General features: G+C 44.5%; 2 protein-coding genes, 1 long non-coding RNA gene and 2 pseudogenes across 8 annotated transcripts in view; 4 read left to right on the top strand and 1 right to left on the bottom strand.

Annotated features, from left to right (window-relative positions):
- Positions 1-24011, top strand: part of LOC132666874 (class I histocompatibility antigen, Gogo-B*0101 alpha chain-like) — a 426482-nt gene that overhangs the window by 119524 nt on the left and 282947 nt on the right. The window lies entirely within an intron of this gene.
- Positions 1-24011, top strand: part of LOC132666876 (patr class I histocompatibility antigen, A-2 alpha chain-like) — a 538163-nt gene that overhangs the window by 298508 nt on the left and 215644 nt on the right. The gene's annotated exons all lie outside the window — the stretch shown is intronic.
- The window catches only part of LOC132677782 (class I histocompatibility antigen, Gogo-B*0103 alpha chain-like), a 253922-nt pseudogene that overhangs the window by 14267 nt on the left and 215644 nt on the right, over positions 1-24011 (top strand). The window lies entirely within an intron of this gene.
- LOC144616362 (uncharacterized) lies at positions 1099-3593 on the top strand. Its single transcript, XR_013555559.1, has 3 exons — positions 1099-1536; positions 1658-2844; positions 3231-3593. It is a non-coding gene; the product is annotated as an uncharacterized LOC144616362 (long non-coding RNA).
- On the bottom strand, positions 16673-21021 carry LOC132674811 (alpha/beta hydrolase domain-containing protein 17B pseudogene; annotated as a pseudogene).

The raw sequence follows: 24011 nt of genomic DNA, 5'->3' as shown, positions 1-24011 counted from the left end.
GTATCACATGATTGATTGGCAAATGCTGAGCCAGCCCTGCAGCCCAGGAATGAATCCCACTTGATCATGGTGAATAATTCTTTTCATATGCTGTTGAATTCGATTTGCTAGTATCTTATTGAGAATTTTTGCATCCATATTCATCAGGGATATTGGCCTGTAGTTCTCTTTTTTTGCTGGGTCTCTGTCTGGTTTGGGAATCAAAGTAATGCTGGCTTCATGGAATGAATCTGGAAGTTTTTCTTCCCTTTCTATTTTTTGGAACAGCTTGAGAAGGTTAGGTATTATCTCTGCTTTAAATGTTGGTAGAATTTCCCTGGGAAGCCATCTGGTCCTGGACTCTTATTTGTTGGGAGATTTTTGATAACTGATTCAATTTCTTTGCTGGTTATGGGTCTGTTCAAGTTTTGTATTTCTTCCTGTTTGAGTTTTGGAAGTGTGTAGGTGATTAGGAATTTGTCCATTTCTTCCAGGTTGTCCAGTTTGCTGGCATATAATTTTTCATAGTCTTCCCTGGTAATTGCTTGTATTTCTGAGGGATTGGTTGTAATCATTCCATTTTCATTCATGATTTTATCTATTTGGGTCATCTCCCTTTTCTTTTTGAGAAGCCTGGGTAGAGGTTTGTCAATTTTGTTTATTTTTTCAAAAAACCAACTCTTGGTTTCATTGATCTGCTCTACAGTTTTTTAGAGTCTATACTGTTTATTTCTGCTCTGATCTTTATTATTTCTCTTCTTCTGCTGGTTTGGGGTGTCTTTGCTGTTCTGCCTCTAGTTCCTTTAGGTGTGCTCTTAGATTTTGTATTTGGGATTTTTCTTGTTTCTTGAGATAGGCCTGGATTGCAATGTATTTTCCTCTCAGGACTGCCTTCCCTGCATCCCAAAGCATTTGGATTGTTGTATTTTCATTTTTGTTTGTTTCCATATATTTCTTAATTTCTTCTCTAATTGCCTGGTTGACCCATTTATTCTTTAGTAGGGTGTTCTTTAACCTCCATGCTATTGGAGGTTTTCCAGACTTCTTCCTGTGGTTGATTTCAAGCTTCATAGCACTGTGGTCTGAAAGTATGCATGGTATAAGTATGCATGGTAAGAGGACATGTGGAAACTAGATCAAAGCCTCCTGGAGGTCTGTGTGCAGCAGAGCCTCCCCTCTGTCCTGTGACTGCTGGGAATCAGGTCCCATCACCAGAAGCATCGAGGTGAACGTTTTGTCTCTTTTTCAGGTGTGATTTTTGAAAGAGCATTAGCAAATAGGGTCCAACTGGGTAAGCACATGTGTGTGGATGGTGCCTCTCAGGACTGAGGCAAGACACTGAAAATTACATATGGCTTGAACCCCTCCCTACTCCCCCCACCACTCTCCCCGCAACCTGGTGCAAGAAAACTCTGACCTCACCCCTTTCCCTGCTGGAGCTCTTCCTCCTCCAGGTCCCAGGTCCAGTGACCACAGATCCAAGGACAGCCAGACCAGCAATGATTCCCATGATGGGCATGTTGGAGTGACGCGGGGGCTCCGGGAACGAAAGGGAAGGTGAGAGTTCTGACCCCTGGGCCTCAGCTGTGATGCCACTGAAGGTCTACAGAAGGTGTCGTGTATTCTGCTGTCTGTGGATAGAATCCACCCCTTCATCCCCCTTCTTATTCCATCTCAGGCTGACGGGATCCTGCAGCCTCCCATGCTACACAGGCACGTGTATCTCTGCTCCTTTCCCGGAAGGCACCACTACAGCCACCCATTTCTGGAAGGTCCCGGCTCGGCAGTCCTGGTGTCCACAAGCTCCGTGTCCTGGGTCAGGTCCTCCCCATCACGCTGCCAGGTCACAGTAATCTCTGTCCGGTAGAAGCCCACAGCCCTTCACTTCAGGGTCCCCTCATGGTCAGAGATGGGGTGGCAGGTCACATGTGTCTGTGGAGGATCTGAGGAGAAGGGTCAGAGACTTTAGGAACTTTGCATCGTCCCCCGGGGGCCACCGAAGCAGCACTCATGTGACCATGCTGAGAATGGAGAGGACAATGGGGTGGGCAGGGGAGTGCAAGACTCACATCCCAGCCTGAGCTCCAGGATCTGGGATAACTTCCCATCCCTTGGGAAGGTCTGGAGGCAGGGTAAGTAAGACAGCCTAGGGGAGGAGGCTCAGGGTCCCTGAGTGAGGGAACAGAGACTTCTAGTCCTGACCTGGTAGAGGAGGCCCAGTGGCTCAAAACAGCTGGAGTCAGCCCTCCAATGAAATTGGGCATGGGACAGAGAGCAAGGCCTGAGGGAGGACGTCACCCGGGGGTGCCCAAGGTGAATACCAGGGTCAAGGAAACCTGCTATTGAATTCTTTCAGAGATATGTCTCTCCATCTCCACAGAGACTGGATCCTCTCTGTCCTGAGAGAAGGATGGGTCCTGCGAGCCAGTCTCTCTGACACAGGATCCGAAAACCCAGGGGAACTCCTCACCCTCAGGACCCAAGGAGGGAGACAGGGAAGAATTCTGGTGTCAATCCTATTTTCCTCCCTTTCGGTGGGGCCAGTAGGAGGTACAGCACCTGCCCCAGGGGAGATCAGGAGGCCTGGCAGCCCCACATACCTGCTTCCTACAAGGTCTCTTTCCCTTTCTCTAGGTACAGGCGGAGCCCCTGCACGCACTCCCTCTGCAGGTAACACCCGGTAGTGCTCGGCTGCTCAGGCCGCCTCCCACTGGCGCCCAGGATCCGAGCCGCCTCCTCCGCTGCCCTCCAGGAGTGCAGGTCCTCCTTCAGGGAGCTGTAATCGGCGCCCTCCTAGCGAATTGCTCACACCCGCCGAGGTGGTTCGCATCGAACCCTAAGTTGCAGCCAGAAGTCCCTTGGAAGGTGAGGCCCTGGCCCCGCCCACTCTCTCACCCAGCCTCGCGGGCATCCCCGCCCACTAGCTAGCTAGCCTCCTCCCTCCCCCCTCCCCCCCCCCCCCCCCCCCCCCGCAGTCGTCCCCCACCCCCCAGCCCTGCAGCCAGGCTCTCCTGGCCTCACTCCTCAGGATACCTACCCGCAGTGATTGGTCAAAGACCCAGAAACTAGATAAAATCCGAGTGAATCCCCGCGGGCTCATCCTGGGTGGGGGCCGCGAAGGTCTCCTGGCCTCGGGGTGAATCTCGGACCCGGAGCTCACTCAGAGAGACCTCAGCAGGTCCAAGGGGGATTCAGGGACTCGTCACCTGGACCCTGGCCCGGGTCATTCACAGGACTCGCTCTGGTCGTAGTGGCGGAGGGCGGTGTGCAGGTTAGGTCGCGAGGTCTGTGCGTGCACCTTGGCGATCTCCGTCTGCTCGTCCCAAACTGTGTCCCTCCTGCTCCACCCACGGCGCCCACAGCTCTACCCTCGGACTCGCGGCATCGCTGTGGAATCGCAGGAAATGCGTGTGGTCCACTTGGCCCACCGAAACGTACAGAGCGACCAGTCCGGGACACCGCGGTGTGGAAACACCTCAGGGAGTGGGAACTGTGGGCACAAAGGGGCTGAGACCCCGCCCGACCCTCCTCCAGGCCCGGAGCCGGGTCCCAGATGGAGGCAGCCGGGAAGGCAGGGCACTCCACGGGGGGGGGGGGGCGGAGAGCAGGGCGGAGTCGCAGAGCAGGGCGGAGTCGCAGAAGGACTCAAGGGGAGGATGGCCCAGGCCTGGCCAGGGGTGGGTGGGGGTGTGGAGTGGGGGCGGTGGCCCCCTTCCCCAGTGGTCCAGCGTCCCCGCCAGGCGGTCCCTTTGCTCCTACACATAACAGGCTCTTTCCTTCTGACCTCACACTCACTGGCCCAGGTCAGGGTCATGGCCAGGCCCCTGAAAGCACCAGGAAGCAGGTTCAAGGCCCCAGGATCCCCATCCCCTGGGAGAATCTAAGTCCCAGCCTGTCTGTGGCCAGGACAAGCCAGGGAACGCGGTGAAGTTGATATGATAGTCTTCTCTAGAAACCAGACAGGCAATGGGAGTGTGAACAGGGGCGCCTTCATGAATCCCAGACAGGGGGACCTGACACAGGCTGTGACAGGGAGAAGTGAAACCAGGGGAGATGGGGCTCCCAACACTAGGCTTCCCTGCCTCTGTGCCCTTGCACCTTCCACCCTGAGAGCCACACCCTCTTGGGGACAAGGGACTGGGCCCTGACCCCTCTCCTCTTGCAGGGAACTCTCTTTGTCACACTGTTTCTCTGAGTTCTGATCCAGGGACTTTCTGAAGATGCCAGGTAGAGACAGCACACTGGGCTCAGCCCTTTCTCCTCACTTTCCTTCCTGGAAACACTCCCTCCCCCACCCCCCTGAACTGGACTCCCTTCCTCTAACCCCTTATCTCTCTCCCTGGACTGACTGACTGACTGACTTACCTATTTATTTACTTATTTATTCATTGTTTTTATTTAAATTCCAGTCAGATAACATACAGTGTTATATTAGTTTCCGAGTACAACAAAGTGATTCAACAATTCCATACATCACCAGGTACTCTCATCAGGAAGGCAACACACAAAAGAAAGAATAGGGACCACTTCTCACACCATACACAAAAATAAATGCAAAATGGATTAAAGGCCAAAATGGCCTGAACCCATAAAAATCCTGGAGGAGAACACACACGCTAATTTCTTTGACATGGGCAGTAACAACTTCTTTCTAGATGTGTTCCCTGAGGCAAGGGAAACCAAAGCACAAATAAACTACTGGGACTACATCCACATAAAAAGCTTCTGCACAGGGAAGGAAATAACCTCCTGCACTGTTTTAGAAGGAAACTTCGTCCCAGGGAATTTGATGTCAGAGACTGAGCTGGCTTCGGGATGGTTGGTAGAGAAACAATGGTTTCCTCTTGAAACCTGGGGCACCTGTGCCTGAGGCACCAGCTAGAGAATCTCACAGAGGCCTGTTTGCTTTTTGTTTATTAACCATCATCTTGGTCACCACTGAATGATCCAAATCTAATCTGTCAAAGTAGTGGTTTTATCCTTCCTAGATACATTTGTTTTCATAGCCTTGCAATAACGAAAGCTGTAATTTTCACTTTCCCAAACCATGGCGTAGAGCTTTTGTATTTTTTTAACGTTTTTTGTTTTTTAATTTATTTTTGAGGCAGAGAGAGACAGAGCATGAACGGGGGAGGGGCAGAGAGAGAGGGAGACACAGAATCGTAAGCAGGCTCCAGGCTCTGAACCATCAGCCCAGAGCCCGACGCGGGGCTCGAACTCACGGACCGCGAGATCGTGACCTGAGTTGAAGTCGGACGCTCAACCGACTGAGCCACCCAGGTGCCCCAAGCTTTTGTATTTTAAAATGATCTTCATTCCATAGCTCTGTGAGTCCCAGACAATCCTCAACACAAAGCAGCACATAGAAGTACAGTTTGCTACTGTATATGATAGTGCCTGGGCCTTTGTTTATCAAGGGGACTAAGTGACAGCTGGAGAGGCTGATGCCACTGCGGGAAGATTTCTTTTATCACTTACATTTCCCGAGGGGAGGGGCAGGGCACACCACACAGGGCCAAGTGGGGGCAGAAGGAGAGGAAGAAAGCATGGTTCAGAGCCTTGATTGTGTTTTCCTTGAGAAAGGGAAGGAGGGGCTGGGGAGACAGTTTAGAACTGACCAGTCTGAATAACGTTATTGGTGGGCTCTGGGGGATGGGAGTTCTCTCTAGAAGGCTGGTAGCTGACCCCGGGTCTTTGGAGCAGAGGAATATTGCCTCCTGGAGTGTATGCGCCTGACAGAGAGATGGTTCAGAATGTGGCATCTGGATTGTTGAGTTTGCAAAGGAAAGGCATGCTCCGGGGCAAGCACTTAGCTGTCTCTAAGAATTGTCCAGCCAGGGGACAGAGAGTGTCTCCTCAGTGATGGGAGTCACAAATGTCAGAGCATCAAGAATACAGAAAATATCATTAATACAGTATATTTCGACCATAGTATGCAACCATCAATTCCTTCAAAGTGGCATGTATTTAGTGCAGTGAAAACGCCCTTCACCAGTGTTCGTGCACTGCCTGTGGTTGTGAATGAAAAACTAAGGAATATTTTATTGGAGTGTTATTGGTACCATTTTCTCCACCCTGATTAATGTAAGGAGGTAATTGGTTTTCAGGCAGCCCCCAGAGTACAGTAAACAGTAGATGCAAAGAATTTCTTGCTAAGCCCTGTAGATAGAGGTTTATTAAAAATCTGTATAACAACATATTTAAATCTGAGAATTCCACTGGTTTAGAATTCTTTCCCTCTGCTTCTTTTCCTCACCCTGTGTCTGCAGCCCTTCTCTCCCTCTCTCTCATCCCTCAGGCCCTCTCCTCCCCTAAGTCTCCACCATCCTCTCCCTCCTGGATTGTGGCCCTGGTGCCCTGCATCACTTGCCACCTGGGGCTCTTCTCCTTGCAGGAGTCAGCGACCCTGCTAATGTGAGTCAGGTTGTGTCATGTGTTCACTGAAAATGCTCCAGTGACCGCGTCCCACTCTTGGGAAGCCTCTAGAATGTAGGACCCATGAGCACAGGGGCTTTGGGCTATTTTGGTGAAAGCTGTATCCCCGGCATAGAAAGCCATTCCTGGTGAATGGTAAACACTAAATTAATTGTTTTTAAATGAATGAATGAATGAAATATGCTATTAGAATTTAATTCCAGGGGTGCCTGGGTGGCATCAGTCCATTATGCGTCCGACTTCCACTCGGGTCATAATCTCACAGTTCATGAGTTCGAGCCCCATGTCAGGCTCTGTGCTGACGGTCAGAGCCTGGAGCCTGCTTCAGATTCTGTATCTACTACTCTCTCTCGCTGTCCATCCCCCACTCATGATCTGTCTGTCTCTCTCTCTCAAAAAATAAAAGACAAATTTAAAAAAAAAATTAAAGAATATAATTCCATGATACAAAATCATAAAATGAAAAATACATAAGCAAAAATGAGGAAAGATTTTTTTCATGCCACTAGTATACATGAAGTTTCATAACTTCATTCTGGGGGCAAGACCGCTACGTACACTGAGGCTGTGCAGTGGTTTCCTATTGCTGCAGAACAAATTCCCAAAACCATAGTGACTTACAAGAGCAGCCATCCATGTGTCCCAGTTCTGCAGGTCAGCAGTCCAGTGTGATGCTGAGGGTTCTCTCCGGTGTGTCACAGGCAGTGTTTGCACCTAGCGCTCAACATCCCCTCCAAGCTTGAACAGAGCTGTTGGCAGAATTCCATTTCCTGGAGCTGGAGGACTGTGGTCCTCCCCCTGCAAGGGTCCACTTCCTTGCACAATGTCAGTGGGATGCTGCTGTCAGCTCCTGTGGCCACCAGCACTGCTTGCCCGGTGGCCCCTTCCATGGTCAAGGCCTCTCTCACGGTGAGTCCTGTTCATTATGCCAGGCCTTCACTCAGGAAGAACCCGATCCTATTAAGGGCTCTCCTGATGAGGTCAGGATTACCCATGATAACCCTCCTGTTTTAATTCAGCTGATATGACCCTTAACTGCACATGCAAAGTCCCTTCACACCAGCACCAGGATTACTGTTTGATCCAACAACTGGGAGAGTATGAACAACCTGAGGTTGGTTAAGGCAACCATCTTGGAATCTGCCCGGGTTTGTAAGTCAAATGCTTCTTTCACCCATTATTTTTATTGAATGCTTCAAACTTGTCTTTGGAAAGTAATAATGAGAAATTTATTGAACATTCATATAAACTTAACATCTCTCACTATGGTCTTCAATGAGATTTGGTAAAAGAGATTTAGGCATCAACAAATTTTATTTTATTATTTTATTTTTTTAATTTTTTTAAACTTTTTTTTTAAATTTATTTTTGAGACAGAGAGAGACAGCACATGAATGGGGGAGGGGCAGAGAGAGAGGGAGACACAGAATCGGAAACAGGCTCCAGGCTCTGAGCCATCAGCCCAGAGCCTGACGCGGGGCTCGAACTCACGGACCGCGAGATCGTGACCTGGCTGAAGTCGGACGCTTACCAACTGAGCCCACCCAGGCTCCCCAGGCATCAACAAATTTTAAAAAACACAGTTACTCTGTCCTAAAATATTTTAGGCAATTCTGCTTGTTGTCATTCCATTCAAATCTGCAATTTCATCAGTGGTTATTCCTTTGTATGATTTCCAGCTTAATTTGCATTGAGCAACAATGTACTTTTTCATTCTGTGAATACATTGAACCAGTTGAATGTGAGGTTAATGTGCCCCATCAAATCCTTCACGAGATAGAATTGCCTGCACACCATATGCAACATTGTATGCCAGAAATTAATGAGGTGCCAGTGAGCAAAAGATCAAATGACCAAAAGATCAAATGTGTATGATATTCTGTATCCTCTCTGTAACACGGTTCAGAATAATTGGCTGTGGTTTTCTTCCAATGCAAATAGTTCTTACAGAGTATCCTTGGCATGAACTTTGGTATTTCATTTTAATGGGCCGGAAATCCTCCTGAGTGTATGATCAGGAGTAGGATTGCTAGACTGCAGGCGGGATGTGCTGTAACCAGACCAGCCGACGCCAGCTTGATTTCCAAAGTGTTTGTACCAGTGTAACCTTTCACCAGGCGTGTGCATGTGTTTCTGTTGCTGTTCTGATTGCTCTGAAAATGAAAACTGAGAGGCAGCTCTTTCACCTGAAGGGCAGGCAATAGTGTGAACATCACGGCCTGGTTGCAGGACTGCCCAGGTCTGACCCTATTAATAACTTGATTTCCTTTACTTGAATTCCATGTACCTTGTTACTATACCTGCAACCTCTAAGTCCAGATATGCTTCGTTTCCACATCACCATATAGTATTGTTTTATTCATTTGGAATCTTTTATCGTATATGTTTAGAATCATCCATAATAAAGACAGAGGAAGGGAAAGGGGGAGCAGACTGGTGCAAGGAGAGACAAAACACAATAGAAAACAAGAGCAAGAAAATAAAGGAGCAGAATTGAAGGCAGTGAATACAGACAACATTTTCAAAGTGCAAGGAGGGGTGCCTGGGTGGCTCAGTTGGTTAAAAGTCCGACTTTGGCTCATGTCAGGATCTCGTGGTTCATGGGTTCGAGCTCCGTGTCAGGCTCTGTGCTGACAGCTCAGAGCCTGTAGCCTGCTTCGGATTCTATGTCTCCCTCTCTCTACCCCTCCCCTGCACACCCTCTGTGTCTAACTCTCTTTCTGTCTCTCAAAAATAAAAATAAACATTGAAAAACTCAAGTGCAAGGAAATAAAAGAGATGTAGAATAAAATAAGTTTTAGAGAGCTTTACTAGCAATCTATTACTGTGTAACAGACGACGCTCACAGTTAGTGGCTTAAAACAACAAACTCTTCTTTGCTCACAAGATACTATAAGACAAATGCCCTGGAGCAGAGGTTGAAGGGAGAAGCTGGACAAAGAGGAGGAATTTACAGAAGGAATAAGTAGTTGGTGGTTGCTTTACAGATGGAAAGATTTTGTTAGTCCTCCGGGGAACACATTCCAAAACAAGACAGGGTTAAATTCACCATGATATTATCAGAGGAAACACCTGTCAGAGCATAGGAGAGGGAGACAAAAAATTCTGGAAGGGCCAGCAGACCGAGATGCCAGTCCAGCCCCACATGATGGTCCAGAGGAGACAGGTGTGTTGCACTATCACAGACCACCAGGCAACCTACGTGAAGGTGAGCAAGGCCGGAGAGGAGTCCTCAGCTACAGTCAGCCGTCAGAGAGCCCCATGCCGCCCAGAAACCAGCCCGCCTTCATGTCCCAGACCTGTTACTGTGTGACCCAGCCCATGGGAAGTAGGGCCTCTGCACAAATACTGACATGGATTGCAGAGCACAGGTGTGGGGGCCCTTGTGGCTTATCTGGGAGCGTGACCCCAACCTTCCTACCTGAGCGGTCTGGGCCGTTGGAAATGAAGACCTTGTCAGGCTGGGTTCCTGCACTTGTCCCTTCATAGTTACAATGGGGCAAGGAAGAACCAGCAGGCATCCACGTCTCACCCGAGTTCCCCCTACATTTACTCTTATCCCAGTTGTGTAAGAGGACCCCGACCCCCTCCTGAGGATCAGGGTGGATTACTTCTGCCTGGAGAAGAGCGGACTCCTGCCCTGGGCACAGGGAGTCCAAACATCCCTGGTGGCAGCCATAATGTGTATGAGGTTCAGTCGATCCTTATTCCAGGACCTCCAACCTGCCGTGTTGAGAAATGCAGACAAAAGAAGCAAAATTTCTCCAGTGGCTGATTGGAAGCAACGGTATGTGGATCAATACCTGTTTCCACCCCTTGGGTCCTGGACTCACATACTCTTCTTCATGAGACCACAGCACTATATAGAGATATCTCATTCAATAAATACATTGTCTTCTGGAAAATGGCACCCATCCCTTTGGAGTATTTTCTCGAAGCTGACAGCTTGTGCCCTAGAAGGGCCATTCTCTGTGGCTGACTAAATCTGGACCATCTGAAATGTAACATGACAGGTGGATCCCATAGTCACGGTACATCCTGCACCTCCTTCACTGTGAGGGGTCTCCCAGCTACATACCGTGTTGAGAGCAATTCTGAGCCTGTGGATCATGCATTTTGATAGCCCCTAGATAGTGGCACTGGCTGTGTGGGCAGGAAACAGGAGCGCACACATGGGAGAGGTATCTGTCCCATGAGGATGAGTCTCTGGCCCTTCCAAGATGGAAGGGGCTCAATGCAGTCAACTTGTCACTTCATGGACAGTTAATCACCTAAAGAGATGGTGTTATAGCAGGGCCCAGTGTTGGCCTCTGTTTCTGACAGGATGGACATTCAGAGGTAGCAGTAGACCAAATGGGAATCATGGCTGCTGGATCCATATGTGGCTTTGTCTCTGCCATGTGGTCACTCCATTCATGCACCCATTCCACCAGTCCTGGGCTGACCAGTGATAAAGGCTTGATGAAGTCAACTTATCAGCTCAGTGTTTCATTTCCTGTTCGTGGGTGGGTGTTTGCTGGTGAATGATTCAGGCTTCAGTGCCGAGAGACCATTTCCATTTAGGATGGACTGATGCGGACCTGGCTAATTGATGACTTAGTGTGTTACACAGAACCTAGCACATAGGGTCATTTTTAAAAGTTTATTAATTTCTTTTGAGGGGGTGGAGAGAGAGAGAATGAGTGGGGGGAGGTGCCGAGAGAGGGAGAGAGAGAATCCTAAGCAGCCTCCATGCTCAGCACTGCGCCCAATCCAGAACTCTATCTCATGAATTGTGAGATCATGCCCTGAGCCGGAATCTAGAGTTAGACACTTCACAGACTGAGCCACCAGGAGCCCTGCATATGGTCATTTTTAATCATGTGCCTTCTTGGTGTCCCATGGACAAGCATTCTGTCTTACCAGGTCCTGAAACACACCACATGGCACTTCTATTCTAAAAGGGAATCTACTACTCTTTGTGGATGGCATGACCTTACTACAATACCTGAGGTGCCAGCATGTGGTTCTCCTACTAGTGCTTTCCTTTAGCTCCACACTGCATCCTTTCCCAGCATTGACCCTTCTACCATCAAGAGGTCCAATAGATGGTATCTGAATGTAGGATGGCCTGGATATTTCTGTTCTGGTCCCACTCAAAGCTAGCATCCCTCTAGGTCATCCAGACGTGGGCCAAACGTAACCCCTAGGGATGAAATGTGTGTTGCTGGAACCCCACGTGTCCCCTGGGCCATGTCCTTCCTTCTTTGCAGTGAGAGATGCAACTCGCAATAATCGGTGTCTTACCTTGGAGGGAATATCCCTGCATGCCCCTGACATCTAGATCCATAAACCTTAATCAGATGGCCCCTCCCTGCTTCTCTAAAATGATTCATTTACTTCATTTTTAATGTTTAGAAAATGATGGTAGTTAGCATCAATGACCAAATTTACCATAATTTTAAAGCGTAAAATGTAAGATTTACCATCTTAACCATTTTTAGGTGTACTGTTCAGTGTATTAAGTACATTTATACTCCAAGACTACTGTTAACACCATCTGTCTTCAACTCTTTTCATATAATCAAGACTGAAACTCTTTATCCATTCAACAAAATTCCTTCATTATCCCCTTGTCATATCCTCTGCAAAATGCCATTCTAGTTCCTGTCTCTATGGATTGGGCTATTCTAGATCCCATATCTAAGTGCAATCATACAGTACTTGTGTTTTGGTGGCTAGTGTATTTCAATTAGCACAATCTTCTCAAGGTTCATCTGTGTTGTAGCGTGTGTCAGGTTGTTCCTGCTTTGTAAGTCTGTATTGTATTCCATTGTACGTATACACCTTATTTTGCTTATCCCTTCATCTATTGATGGACAATGGGTTGCTTAATTCTTTTGGCTCTTGTAAATAATGCTGCTTATAAGTATGGGCTTATAAACACCTGTTCATGTCTCTTCCTTCAATTCTTTTGGATATATACTCACAAATGGAGTGGGTGGATCATACGATAATTCTATGTTTAATTTTTTGAGGAAGCTTCATACCATTTTCCATAGTGGCTGCTCATTTTACATTCCCAACAGTGTACAAGGGTTCCAATTTCTTTTCCTGTTCACTGGCACTTGTTATTTTGTTATTTTTAAAAGAGTAGCCATTCTATTTGGTGTGAAGTGGTATCGATGGACCCTCATTTGTCCCCTTGTACGAAGGCTGGAAGAAACCACTTCTTCCCCTAAGAACTGGTATCTCACTGTGGTTTTGATTTACATTTACCCAAGGATTATTGATGTTGCATATCTTCTCACGTGCTTGTTGGCCATTATATATCTTCTTTGGAGAAATATCTGTTCAAGTCCCCAGCCCACTTTTTAATTGGGTTGTTGGTCTTTTTTCGTCTCAGGAGCTGTCTATGTGTTCTGAATATTAATCCCTTATCAGATTTGTGAGTTGGAACTATTTTCTCCCATTCTATGGGTTACATTCTTACTCTCTTGATACTGTTCTTCAATGCACAGAAGTTTTAAATTTTCATGAGGACCCATTTGACTATTTTTTCTTTTGTTGCCTATGACTTTCATGTCACATTCAAGAAATCACTGTCAAATCTAATGTTGTGAAGCTTTGCCCTAAATTTTTCTTCTAAGATTTTTATAGTTTTTGCCCTTAGGATTAGGTTTTTCATCCATTTTTAGAGTAATTTGAGTGCGGTCTTAGGTATGGGTCAACTGTATTCTTTTGCATGTGGATATCCAGTTTTCCCAGTATCATTTGTTGAAATGACTGTCTTTTCACAAAAATGGTCTTGGCACCCTTGGCAATAATCACTTGACCATACATCCAAAGGTGATTTTCTGGACTCTGTTTCTGCTTAAGTCTGTATATCTATTTTTATGCCACTACCACAATGCTTTGATTTCTGTAGCTTTATATAAGTTTTAAAATTAGGAAATTCAAAGTTAGGCCTTCAACTTTGTTCTTTTTCATGAATGTTTTGGCTTTTCCATAAAATTCCATATGATTTTTAGAATGAATTTTTCTATTTCTGCAAAATATATCATGTGGATTCTGATAAGGATTGCATTGAATCTGTTGATTGCTTTGGGTAATATTAACAAATCAAAAATGTTAAGTCTTTCAACGTAGAAAAGTCTTCCCTTTTCTTAATGTCTTCGTGAATTTCTTTCAGCAATTTTCTTAGTTTTCCCTGTACAAGTTTTTGCCTCCTTCGTGAGGTCAGCTCCCACAGTTTTATTCATGCTATTGTAAATAGAAGTTTTCTTAATGTCCTTTTGAACTGTTCATTGTGACTGAATAAAAATGCACATGATTTTTTCATGTGATTTTGTATCCTGCAACTTCGCTGAATTCATTTATTAATTTTACCATTTTCTTTTCTTTTCTTTTCTTTTCTTTTTTTTTGGTTGGATTTTTTCTGGAGTTTCTACAGAGAAGTTTATGTAATGAAACAGGAATCAATTCATTCCTTCCTTTCCAGTCTGGATACCTTTTATATCTTTTTATTGGCTAACTACTCTGGCTATAGCTTCCAATACTATGTTGAACAAAAATGATGAGAGCAGACATCCTTGCCTTATTCCTAATCTTAGAGGGAAAGTTTTTAGGCTTTCAACATTGATGTTCACTGTGGGGTATTCATCATTGGATTTTATTATTTTGGGATAATTTCCTTTTCTTCCTTGTTGAATAAATGCTTTTATAAGGAAAGGATGTTGAATTTTTTCTTTTTCTGCATTGAGCATTGAGATGACCATGTGTTTTTTTTCACCTTAATTTTTTTAATGTGATGTATCACCTTGATTGATTTCCTGTGTTGATACATCCTTGCATTCCACGAATAAATCCCATTTGGTCTTGGTGTATAAACATTTTAATATGCTTCTGAATTCAATTCGCTAGTATTTTGTTGAGTTTTGCACCAATATTCATCAGGGATATTGATCAGTAGCTTTCTTTCCTTGTAGTATCTTTGTCTGGCTTTGGTATCAAGACCATGCTAGCTTTATAGAATGACTTCAGAAGAGTTTCCCTTTGCTTCAGATTTTTGGGAAGAGTTTGAAAAGTGTTGGTGTTAGTTCTGTAAATGTGTGGTAAATCTCACCAGTAAAGCCATGAGGTCCAAGGCTTTTCTTTGTCAGGTGTACCCTTTCTGGTTATAGGTCTATTCAGATATTCTATTTTCTTATAATTGTGTCTTGGTAGGTTTTAGTTTCAGGGAATCTATTCATTTCATCTAGGTTTTCCAATTTGTTTGCATACAGTTGTTTACAGTACTGTCTTATAATCCTTTTTATTTCTGTAGAATAGGTAATAGTATCTACACTTTCTTTTCTGATTTTAGTAGTGTGTTTTCTCTCTTTATGTCATTAGTCAATCTAGGTAAAGCTTTGTCAATGTTATTGATCTTTGCAAAGAACCAGTTTTTGGTTTCATTGATTTTCCAGATTACTTTTCTATTCCCTTTTCTACTCCTATTATTTATCTCTCTTCTATTCTATTCTATTCTCTCTATTGTCTCTGCTATTCCTATTCCAATTCCTGCAAGATTACTTTTCTACTCCTATTATTTATCTCTGATAGAATACTGATTCCTAACTTTCTTCGGCTAGCCTTGTGTTTACTTTGTTGTTCTTTTTACTAGTTCTTAAGTTGTAGAGTTTGGTTGTTGATTTGAGATCTTTTTTGATATAAACATTTTCAGCTATAAATTTTCCCATTAGCCTTGTTTTCCCTGTATTCTATAAGTTTGGATATATGGAGTTTTGTTTTCAGGTGTCTCTAAATATTTTCCAATGATTTTTTTTTGGTGGTATACTTGTTATTTTACTGTTAATTTGACACATCTGGACCAAAGTATTCACAATACTTGATATACTTTGAAGAGAATCATGCACTATAGTCTTAGATGTAACTGGAGAACAAGCAAGAAAAAAGGCTTTAAAATATATCCAGTGTGTATTATTTCAATATTCATTCATTTATAAATTAGACTACATACTGTTCTTTTTCTTTTCGTAATTCTTTAAAGCTATTTATTTGGTTATTTATTTAGTTATTTATTTATAGCGTGGGTGGGTGAGTGGGGAAGTGGGCAGAGAGAAACTTGAGCAGGCACCACCTTCAGCATGGAGCCCAAAAGCAGGGCTCAATCTCATGACCAGGAGTTCATGACCTGAGCTGCAATCAGAAATCAGATGCTCAACCAACTGAGCCACCCAGGCACCCCTCTTTTTCTTTTTCTTTCATTGTTTTATTCAGGCAGGATTCATTTAAGGAAAAACAATTTAATTTTGTTTGCATTGCATAATACAAATGTTATGAGTGAAATGTTCTCTTATCTCCTGCATCCAGGAGGGAACCCATGAAATTCTCAGTTAGTATTCTAAACCAATAGGTCTTACTAAAAATAGGTCAAAATTTCAACAGCCAAATAGTCAGCCTGTTTGTGGTCTTGAAGAACATCTAATGGACTCTCAGGTGTTCTTATAATGAGGAGTACTTCAATTCTATGCGATTTGTCAAAATTTGAAAGAACATTGCATACAGAATTATTCTTGGAGTTCTAAATGCCATTTAAATGACAACAATGGGAATTTTAAGTGGTTGTCTCACAGGGCCAAACCTGTAAATCCTAACTAGCTGAAATTCAGTACTATCATGACTTCTCATTTACAAGGTAACTAGTTGGTAAATTAATAGATGGCATAAAAATTAATACTTGACATTATTTTTAAAGGAGACAATGTATGATAACCAGGGAATCAGAAAACTCAATGTATTTTCCAATAAGATAATCATTTAAGCCTCTTCTGTATACAACAGGGTGTAAGCCTGTATCTATAATGAACTTGCACATTTACCACAGTTAATCTTATTATGAGTTCTTGAATTGTTTTAGATATACACCTTTTTATTGACTAAATATTATGTTTGTATACCTGGTGATGATGACTTAGGACATTGAGATGTTTTCAAAATATTTTTTAAGTTTATTTCTTTTGAGAGAGAGAGAAAGAGAGAGAGAGCAGGGGAGGGGCAGAGAGAGAGGGAAAGAGAGAATCACAAGCAGGCTCTGCACTGTCAGCAGAGCCTGATGTGGAGCTAGGATTCACAAAACAAATCATGACCTGAGCTGAAATCAAGTCGGATGCTTCACTGATTGAGCCACCCAGTGCCCTGAGATGTTTTAAAAATATTTATAAATTTGTTTCTGCTATGCAAAAATAGCTGGTAATAATTTTACAGCATTTGGTTTTATAGAATTAAAATCTTACACAGTACTTATTTTAATGTTTAAAAAAATTCACAGAAAAAATACAAATTACACAACCTGATTGCATGGTACTGTTATTTCCAGTTTCCAGTTCTGGTAATTAAAGCCTCCATTAAGTCTGTTTACAATTCATTACCGGTACATTTATGAAGGCAGCTCACATGAATTGCAAACAAAACCTTCAGGCTTCATGTTATTTACCAAAGAATTCAGCACAGCAAGAAAGGAAAACCAGTATACAAATTTACAGACTAATTTGCAAATTGACCGGTTCCTGTGATCCAAACTGTTTCAACCTTTCAAGGTGCTGTCCCTCATGTTCCATATCATTGTGACCGTCCCTTTTACCCACAGAGGATCCACGGGTCTTTGGGAAGACTCAAACAATGTGAGGCCATGTGAAAAGTCACTGACTTCACCTTCAGTCCCGTAAATTGTTAATACTGGAGAGGTTATCTTAGAGACTTTGTCAATGTTTGGGAATGCATCCAAACAGTAGGTCTTCATGGTATCAGGAAAAGCGACTGGCATTGCGGAGGTCAAAGGGGAATGAAGAATTATGCAAGCACTCTTGCACCAAGCAGCAAGATCCACAGATAGTACTGTCTCTCTCTAATTCGGCCATTATAGAATCACATTTTCAGGGCGTTATCCATATCTTGTCCTAAGAGCAAGCCAAGCAGCTTCTATATCTGCACAGAGGTTCTTCTCTGTTGGTTTCTCAGACCTTGCGCCATCCCAGAATAATCCTACGAGAACATATGACTATTACTCCGTGATCCCAGTCCTATGTAAAGCTGCTCATCTGACCAAGATCAACGGCACTTTCATGTGAGAAGAATAAAGTGTACTTGACATTGGGTGAACAAGCATAAACATGCAGGAATTCTGCTGCCTTTACTGGTTCTAGTCAGTAAACTCTAATAGCATCTCTTTGTCTAGAAGAGTGCTCCCAGTCTGCTGGTTGTGATTGATGTAAAGTCCAGAGGCTTCCACATTCATCATACATCAGCATGTAAGTTGGATCAGGTGGCAAAAATGCTAATTTTGAAGCCATTTTCCCAGGGAAGGCAGACAGCAAAAGAGGACACATAGTTCACTAAAGGGGAGATTACTCTTCTGCACCTGAGGTGTCAGGAAGAAAGAGCTGGAAGGGAGCCCCTGCCCACACACTGTCCTCCACAAGGTGTGAACCACCTGTACCTTCTGCCACCTCCCCTTCTGGCACTACAGAAGCCCCCCAAGACGCAGCCAGGTCTTTCTTCACCCTTACTGTCCTTTCTCTGCTTCTCCTCAGTCTCTACCACAGGGCCAGTTTTCCTGGCGGGAGGAAGGAGGACAGGGAACCGAGGGGGCGAGCAGAACCCTCGCTAAGGAAGGAGTTGGTCACCGAATTAAATATTTTTTAAATAGTTCACTTGGGATTTCTTTGGGCCCATTGGTTAAGAGTGTGTTTAATTTCCTCCACTTTGTCAATTTTCCAGTTTTCCTTTTGGTTTTGATTTCTAACTGTATCCCATTGTGGTAGGAAAAGAGAGTTTGTCTGATATCTCCTTTTTAATACTGTGGAGTCTTAGTTTGTGGTCTAACATATGGTGTACCCTGGACAACGTCCCATGTGCGCTGGAGAAGAACGTGTATTCTGTTATTCGTGGGTGGAGTGCTGGGTACGAGTGTGTCAGATCTAGCTGGTTTATGTTGCTCCAGATCTGTGTTTCTTTACTTTTCTTCTGCGGGGTGCTCTATCCAGCTTTGAGAATGGGAGAGTGAATTCTCCAGCTACTATTGCTGATCCCTACTTCTCCCTTCTATCAAGTTTTGCTCACACAGTTTGTTGATCTGTTATTAAATTCTAGAACTTTATCATTGTTACAACTTCCTGCTATGTTGAAACTTTTATTAATATTTACTATTCTTTTTTGTCTCTTCTAAATTTCTTTGATTTAAAGTCTATTTGGTCTGGTATCAGAAGAAATACTCCAGTTCTCTCTTGGTTACTGTGGGCAGGGGATACCTTTTCCTTCTTTTCACTGTCAAACTATTTGTGTTTTTGGATAAAGTGAGTCTCTTTTAGACAACATAGAGTTAGATCATCTTTCTGTCACCATTCTGCCAAGCGTCTAGTTTTGATTGGAGCATTTAATTCATTTAGATTCAAAGTAATTGCTGATAAGGAGGGACATGTCTCTGATATTTGGCTATTTTCTACATGCCTTATAATTATGTTGTTCCTCGTTTCTGGATTTGTTGCTTTAGTATTTGTTTAGTTTCGTTTTTTGGTGAAATGGTTTAATTCCTTCTTATTTCCTTTTACATATATTACTCTATAGACATTTTCTTTGTGTTTACCATGGGGATCACATCACACATCCTAAAAGTATAGCCCTCTAATGTGTATTTCTACAAGCTTATCTTCAATAACAGACCAAAAGTCTCATTTTATACAGCTCCATCTGATCCTCTTGCAGTAATTGATGTCAGAAAATTACATCTTTATACACTGTCCCAAAACAGACTAATAATTGTTTTCGTGTATTTGTTAAATCAAGTCAAAAACAAAAAGTGGAGTTACAATTCAAAAGTATGATAATAGTGGCTTTTTCTTTAATGTATCAGTCATTTAAATCATGTAGACAACAAACACTAGGGTTACAAACCAAAGTCACACTAATACTATGTTTATAATTGCCCATTTATTTACCTTCACTGAGATTTGTATTTCTTCACACAGCTTCAGTGACTGTCCAGTGTCCTTTCATCCTGAAGGATTCCCTTTGCAGACCTTGCAGGGCAACTATGGTGGAAATGAATTCTGTCAGCCTTTGTTGACCAGCGAATGTCATCATTTCTCGCTCACTTTGAAGACGCATTTTGCAGATATAAGATTCTTAATTGAATATTTTTCTTTCAGCACATGGTGTATCAGCCCATTGCCTTCTGGTCTCTAGGGTTTCTGATGACAAACCTGCCATTTTTTAAAGGAATGCTTGTATGCAATGAGTCCCTTTTCTCTTAGTGCTTTCAAGACTCTTTCTTTGCCTTTGGTTTTCAACAGTTTCATTATAATGTGTCTTGGTGTGGATGTCTTTGCGTTCATCTTAAATGGAATTTGCTGTTCTTCCTGGATGTTTATATTTACATCTTTCATCAATTTGGATCAAGTTTTCAGCCATTATTTCTTCAAATAATCTCTCTTACTTTATTCTCTGTCTTCTGTCTGGGATTCCCACAATGCATATGTGGGTCCCCTTTCTGGTGTCTCAGTGCTCCCCTAGGCTCTGTTCACTTGTCTTTAGTGTTTTTCATTTGATTCCTCAGATGTGATCATTTCAATTGTCCTATGTTCATGCTCAGTGATTCTTTGTTCTGATTACTGTAATCTGCTCTTGAAACCTCTCGTAAATTTTTCATTACAGTTATTGTACATATCAGCACTGGACTTTCAGTTTCTTTTCATGCTTTGTATCCCTTTGTTGATATTTTATTTTATGCTTAGCTCAATGTCTTGATTTTTTGATTTCCTTTAATTCTTTGAGCATCTTACAGACAGTTGGTTTAAAGTACTTGTCTATGGACACCTGGGTGGCTCAGTCGATTAAGCATCTGACTTCAGCTCAGGTCATGATCTCATGGTATGTGGGTTCGAGCCCCATGTCAGGCTCTGTGCTGACAGCTCAGAGCCCTGAGTTTGCTTCGGATCTGTATCTCCCTCTCTCTCTCTGCCTCTCCCTGCTCACACTCTGTTTCTCTCTGTTTGTCTCTCTCTCTCTCTCTCAAAAAAAAATAAACTTTAAAAACAATTTTTAAAAATAAATAAAGTACTTCTAGTAAGTCCACATTCTGATCTTTCACAGGGATGTTTTCTAGGTTTTCTTTGTTTGTTTCAATGAATCATATTTTCCTGTTTCGTTGTATACTTTGTGCTTTGTTGTTGTTGAAAACTGGTCATCTCAATCTTATAATGTGGTAACTCTGAAAACCAGATTCTTCCCATTAGCCGGTTTGTTTTTGTTTTGATTTTTGATCATTGTAGTCTGTGTGCCAGAAATCAGCCTGAGGTTCACATTTCAGCTCTTCCAAAGTCATTTTTCAGCCATGCTTTCCCCTGAGCATGTGTGCATGGTAACTTTCTACATTCTGCCCACCCTTCCACCAGTGTTGTTCAGTGAGAAACTGAGAGCAGAGTGACAATGCCTCAGTGTGGCCACAGTGCTGAAGACAGAAGCCCCAAGCTCCCCTTTTACCTGCTTAGCCAGGACCTCCCCAAGGTCTCCCTCAGCTACTGCATAAGGATAGGGCTCTACATACAGGGGCAGACCCCTTTGGGTCATGTTTGGCTTATAAAGTGTTTCCCCAAATCAACACTGACACTGATGTTTCCTCCCCATTGAATAGCCAGGGACTCAGGCCTTACAGAAGAAAAAGGTCTCTAGGCCATTAAGGTTGATTCCTAGATCTGTAGCCAGACCCACAAACATGCTGGATGCTCCATTACACATGCTGGCACTTTCCACAGAGGACCTTGGACCTAGGAGTCCCTGTCACTTGGTCTTGCTGCTGCCTCTGATGCTGGAGGCTGGGATACTGGCTCTTTCCTTTAGTGCTGTAAATGCCACAATCTTCTCTCCTGACCACTTCAGGTTGCACCGTCTGTTACCCATAACACTTGAGTCAGGACCTCTGGTACCCAAGCTCAAATCTCATTTCTACCCTGATGGCTAACCAAGAAATTTGAGGTCAGTCAGTCAGGAGCTCCCAAGGACCTTAATCCCTGTAGCTGTGCTAATGACCTACAACAGGAAAAGCCTCTTCCTGAGTCCCAGACATCTTAAAGGCGTCTGGTGGTTAAGCGCTGCCTGTCTACAGTTCCCAATTGATTGAAACGTGAGTGCAGGAGACACTGTGCATAGCCCCGGTTGCTTTCTCAGGCAACCAAGACCAACAGGCAGGCACTAAACTCACATAGGAACACATAGGAACACATAGATGCAGCCACATGTGTACAGGACCCACCACGCCAAACACCCATGAACTTTCCTCTTTCCAGCCTCAAAGTAAACGTTAAGGAATTCTGGTCACAGCCTTCCTTCCTTCCTTCCTTTCTTCCTTCCTTCCTTCCTTCCCTCCTATTTCCAAGTATATTAAGTGAATGCCTCTGTGCCAATCTCTGTGTTAGGCCCTGTACTCATTTAATGAAACAGACAGAACATACATTCTCCTAATGCTGACTACCTGATAGGAAAGACAGACAATAAATAAAACATACTAATAGCAAGCAGTACATTGTATGGTACATATTCCTGTGACCTGTTGCTAGGTAACCAAAAATCTACAAATAAAACAACCACTTCTTAGGGGCACCTGAGTGGCTCAAGTGGTTGAGCGGCAGACTCTTGATTTCAGCTCAGGTCATGACCCAGGGTTGTGGGATGGAGCCCCCCATCAGACTCCCTGCTGAGCATGGAGCCTGCTTAAGATTCTCTCCCTCTCTTCCTCTACCTCTCTCCCCTCTGCGTGCACGCTCTCTCTCTCTCTCTCTCTCCCTCTCTCAAATTAAAAAAAACCCCAACAACCACCTTTTAATTCTCTCTCATTCTGTAGGTCGGATCAGCTCGGTGGGCAGCTCTTCTGCTTCATGTGACATGAGCTGGGGCTGCCTTCATCTGGAGATCTGAATGGTCCAGAAAATACCAAAAGGCCTCCTCACAGAGCTGCAGGTGGTGCTGGCTCTCAGTGGAGAGTACAGTGAGGCTGTTAAATGCCCTGTGCTGCCATCTAGTGTTGATCCAGGTCTTGAAGGTCACAAGCTCTGGGGGAAAAGAGAAGCCAGTAGAAAGAAGCCCAACTGGTGCAGAATGTTGCTTTGTGAGACTCAGGACTTCTCTTCAGATGCTGCAATCTCGGCTTGGCCTTTCTGTGAAGGAGGATAAAACCCTCATTTTTTTTATACAATATTTTTTCCTTTTTCTTTAATTCTCTTTATTAATTTATTTAAGAGACAGAGGGAGACAGAGGATCTGAAGTGAGCTCTGGGGTGACAGCAGACAGCTTGACTCGGGGCTTGACCCACGAACCATGAGATCATGACCTGAACCGAGGTGGGATACTTAACCCACTGAGCCACCCAAGTGGCCCAGTACCCTCACTTTTTTTCCTCTCTCACCCTTTTTCCAGCCCTTGCTAGTCTCCCCCCATGATCCCTCAGCATCCCTCTGCTTCCACCAACCACCAGACAGGAGCAGGAAAGGGCCTCAGGATCAAGGACAACACCCTGGAGCAGAAATTCAATGTCTTCCTTCCTCTCAAGCCTCGACCCATCCCCCAGCAGAGTACAGACCCTCTCTGAAAGACATGTCCCTGTTGCTTGTTGTTCCAGATCAGGCAATGGTCACAAACACAGCTCCTTCTCCCTAGCTGTCCGGCTCCCCACCCGCATAAGCACCTGCGCACAAGTGTCTGCTTTCTGACCCCTATGCCACAGGCACTGACTCCACCTGCAGCTCAGCTTCCCCCTTCCTGTAGCGCTGAGCCAGCAGCTCCTAACTGGAAGGCACATCAGAAAGCCCAGGTGACCAGCAGGTCCCATCTAGAAGAAGTGGGCTGCGGCGGGGTCTGCACTTGACCTGACTCAGGAGCACTCCACCTTCATAGAGGCCTGACCTTGCCCTCCAACCTCACCCCTGGTCCAGGCTTGCAGACTGCACTTGGCCTTCCCTCCTCCTTCCTGGCCCACACGCACCTGGAATCAGAGCTTGTCCCCAAGTGCTGCTTGTCTGAGGCTGCCAGGGCCTTCCTGCCCTGATCTTAGCAGGGACTGGACCAGGCAAGGCAGGCAATGCTGTAGCAAGGTTCTCTTGAGGTGTAGGAGTTATTAAGACTTCCTAGGTGAGGCTGTCTGTCCACTCTCTGCACCCTGAGATGCCACTGCACCACCTCCCCCCACCGCCCACATGGAACCCTCCCAGACAGGGCCTCCCTTTGAATTTTTGTTCCACTTTATATGCCTAGGAAGCTCACTGCTCAAGGGAATTCTTCTTATTAAGGTAAATTAGTGGAAATCACTTGTTTGGACACCAACATTTAAAGTAGGCATTTGAGAAATTAACGCATGACTTTCATGCTCTTTCTCCAGCAAATGCACCAGTGACATATGAGGCAACCATTTTGATCCCAAGGAACTAGAACTGATGTTCCCTCTGGGAGGACCACCCCAGGAGACAGCGGGAACAACCACAGACCTGCATGGCCTTTACTCGGGTTGTGACATGGTCAGAGCGCCTCAGTGTGGGGCAGGGTGAATATCCCAGGCTGCCCCAGACCG

This window comes from Panthera onca, chromosome B2 (genome assembly GCF_046562875.1).
Source record: "Panthera onca isolate mPanOnc1 chromosome B2, mPanOnc1 haplotype 2, whole genome shotgun sequence".
Classification (NCBI taxonomy): Eukaryota; Metazoa; Chordata; class Mammalia; order Carnivora; family Felidae; genus Panthera; species Panthera onca.
The sequence above is the reverse complement of the archived record's forward strand: the minus strand, read 5'-3'. Positions and strand labels throughout refer to the sequence as shown.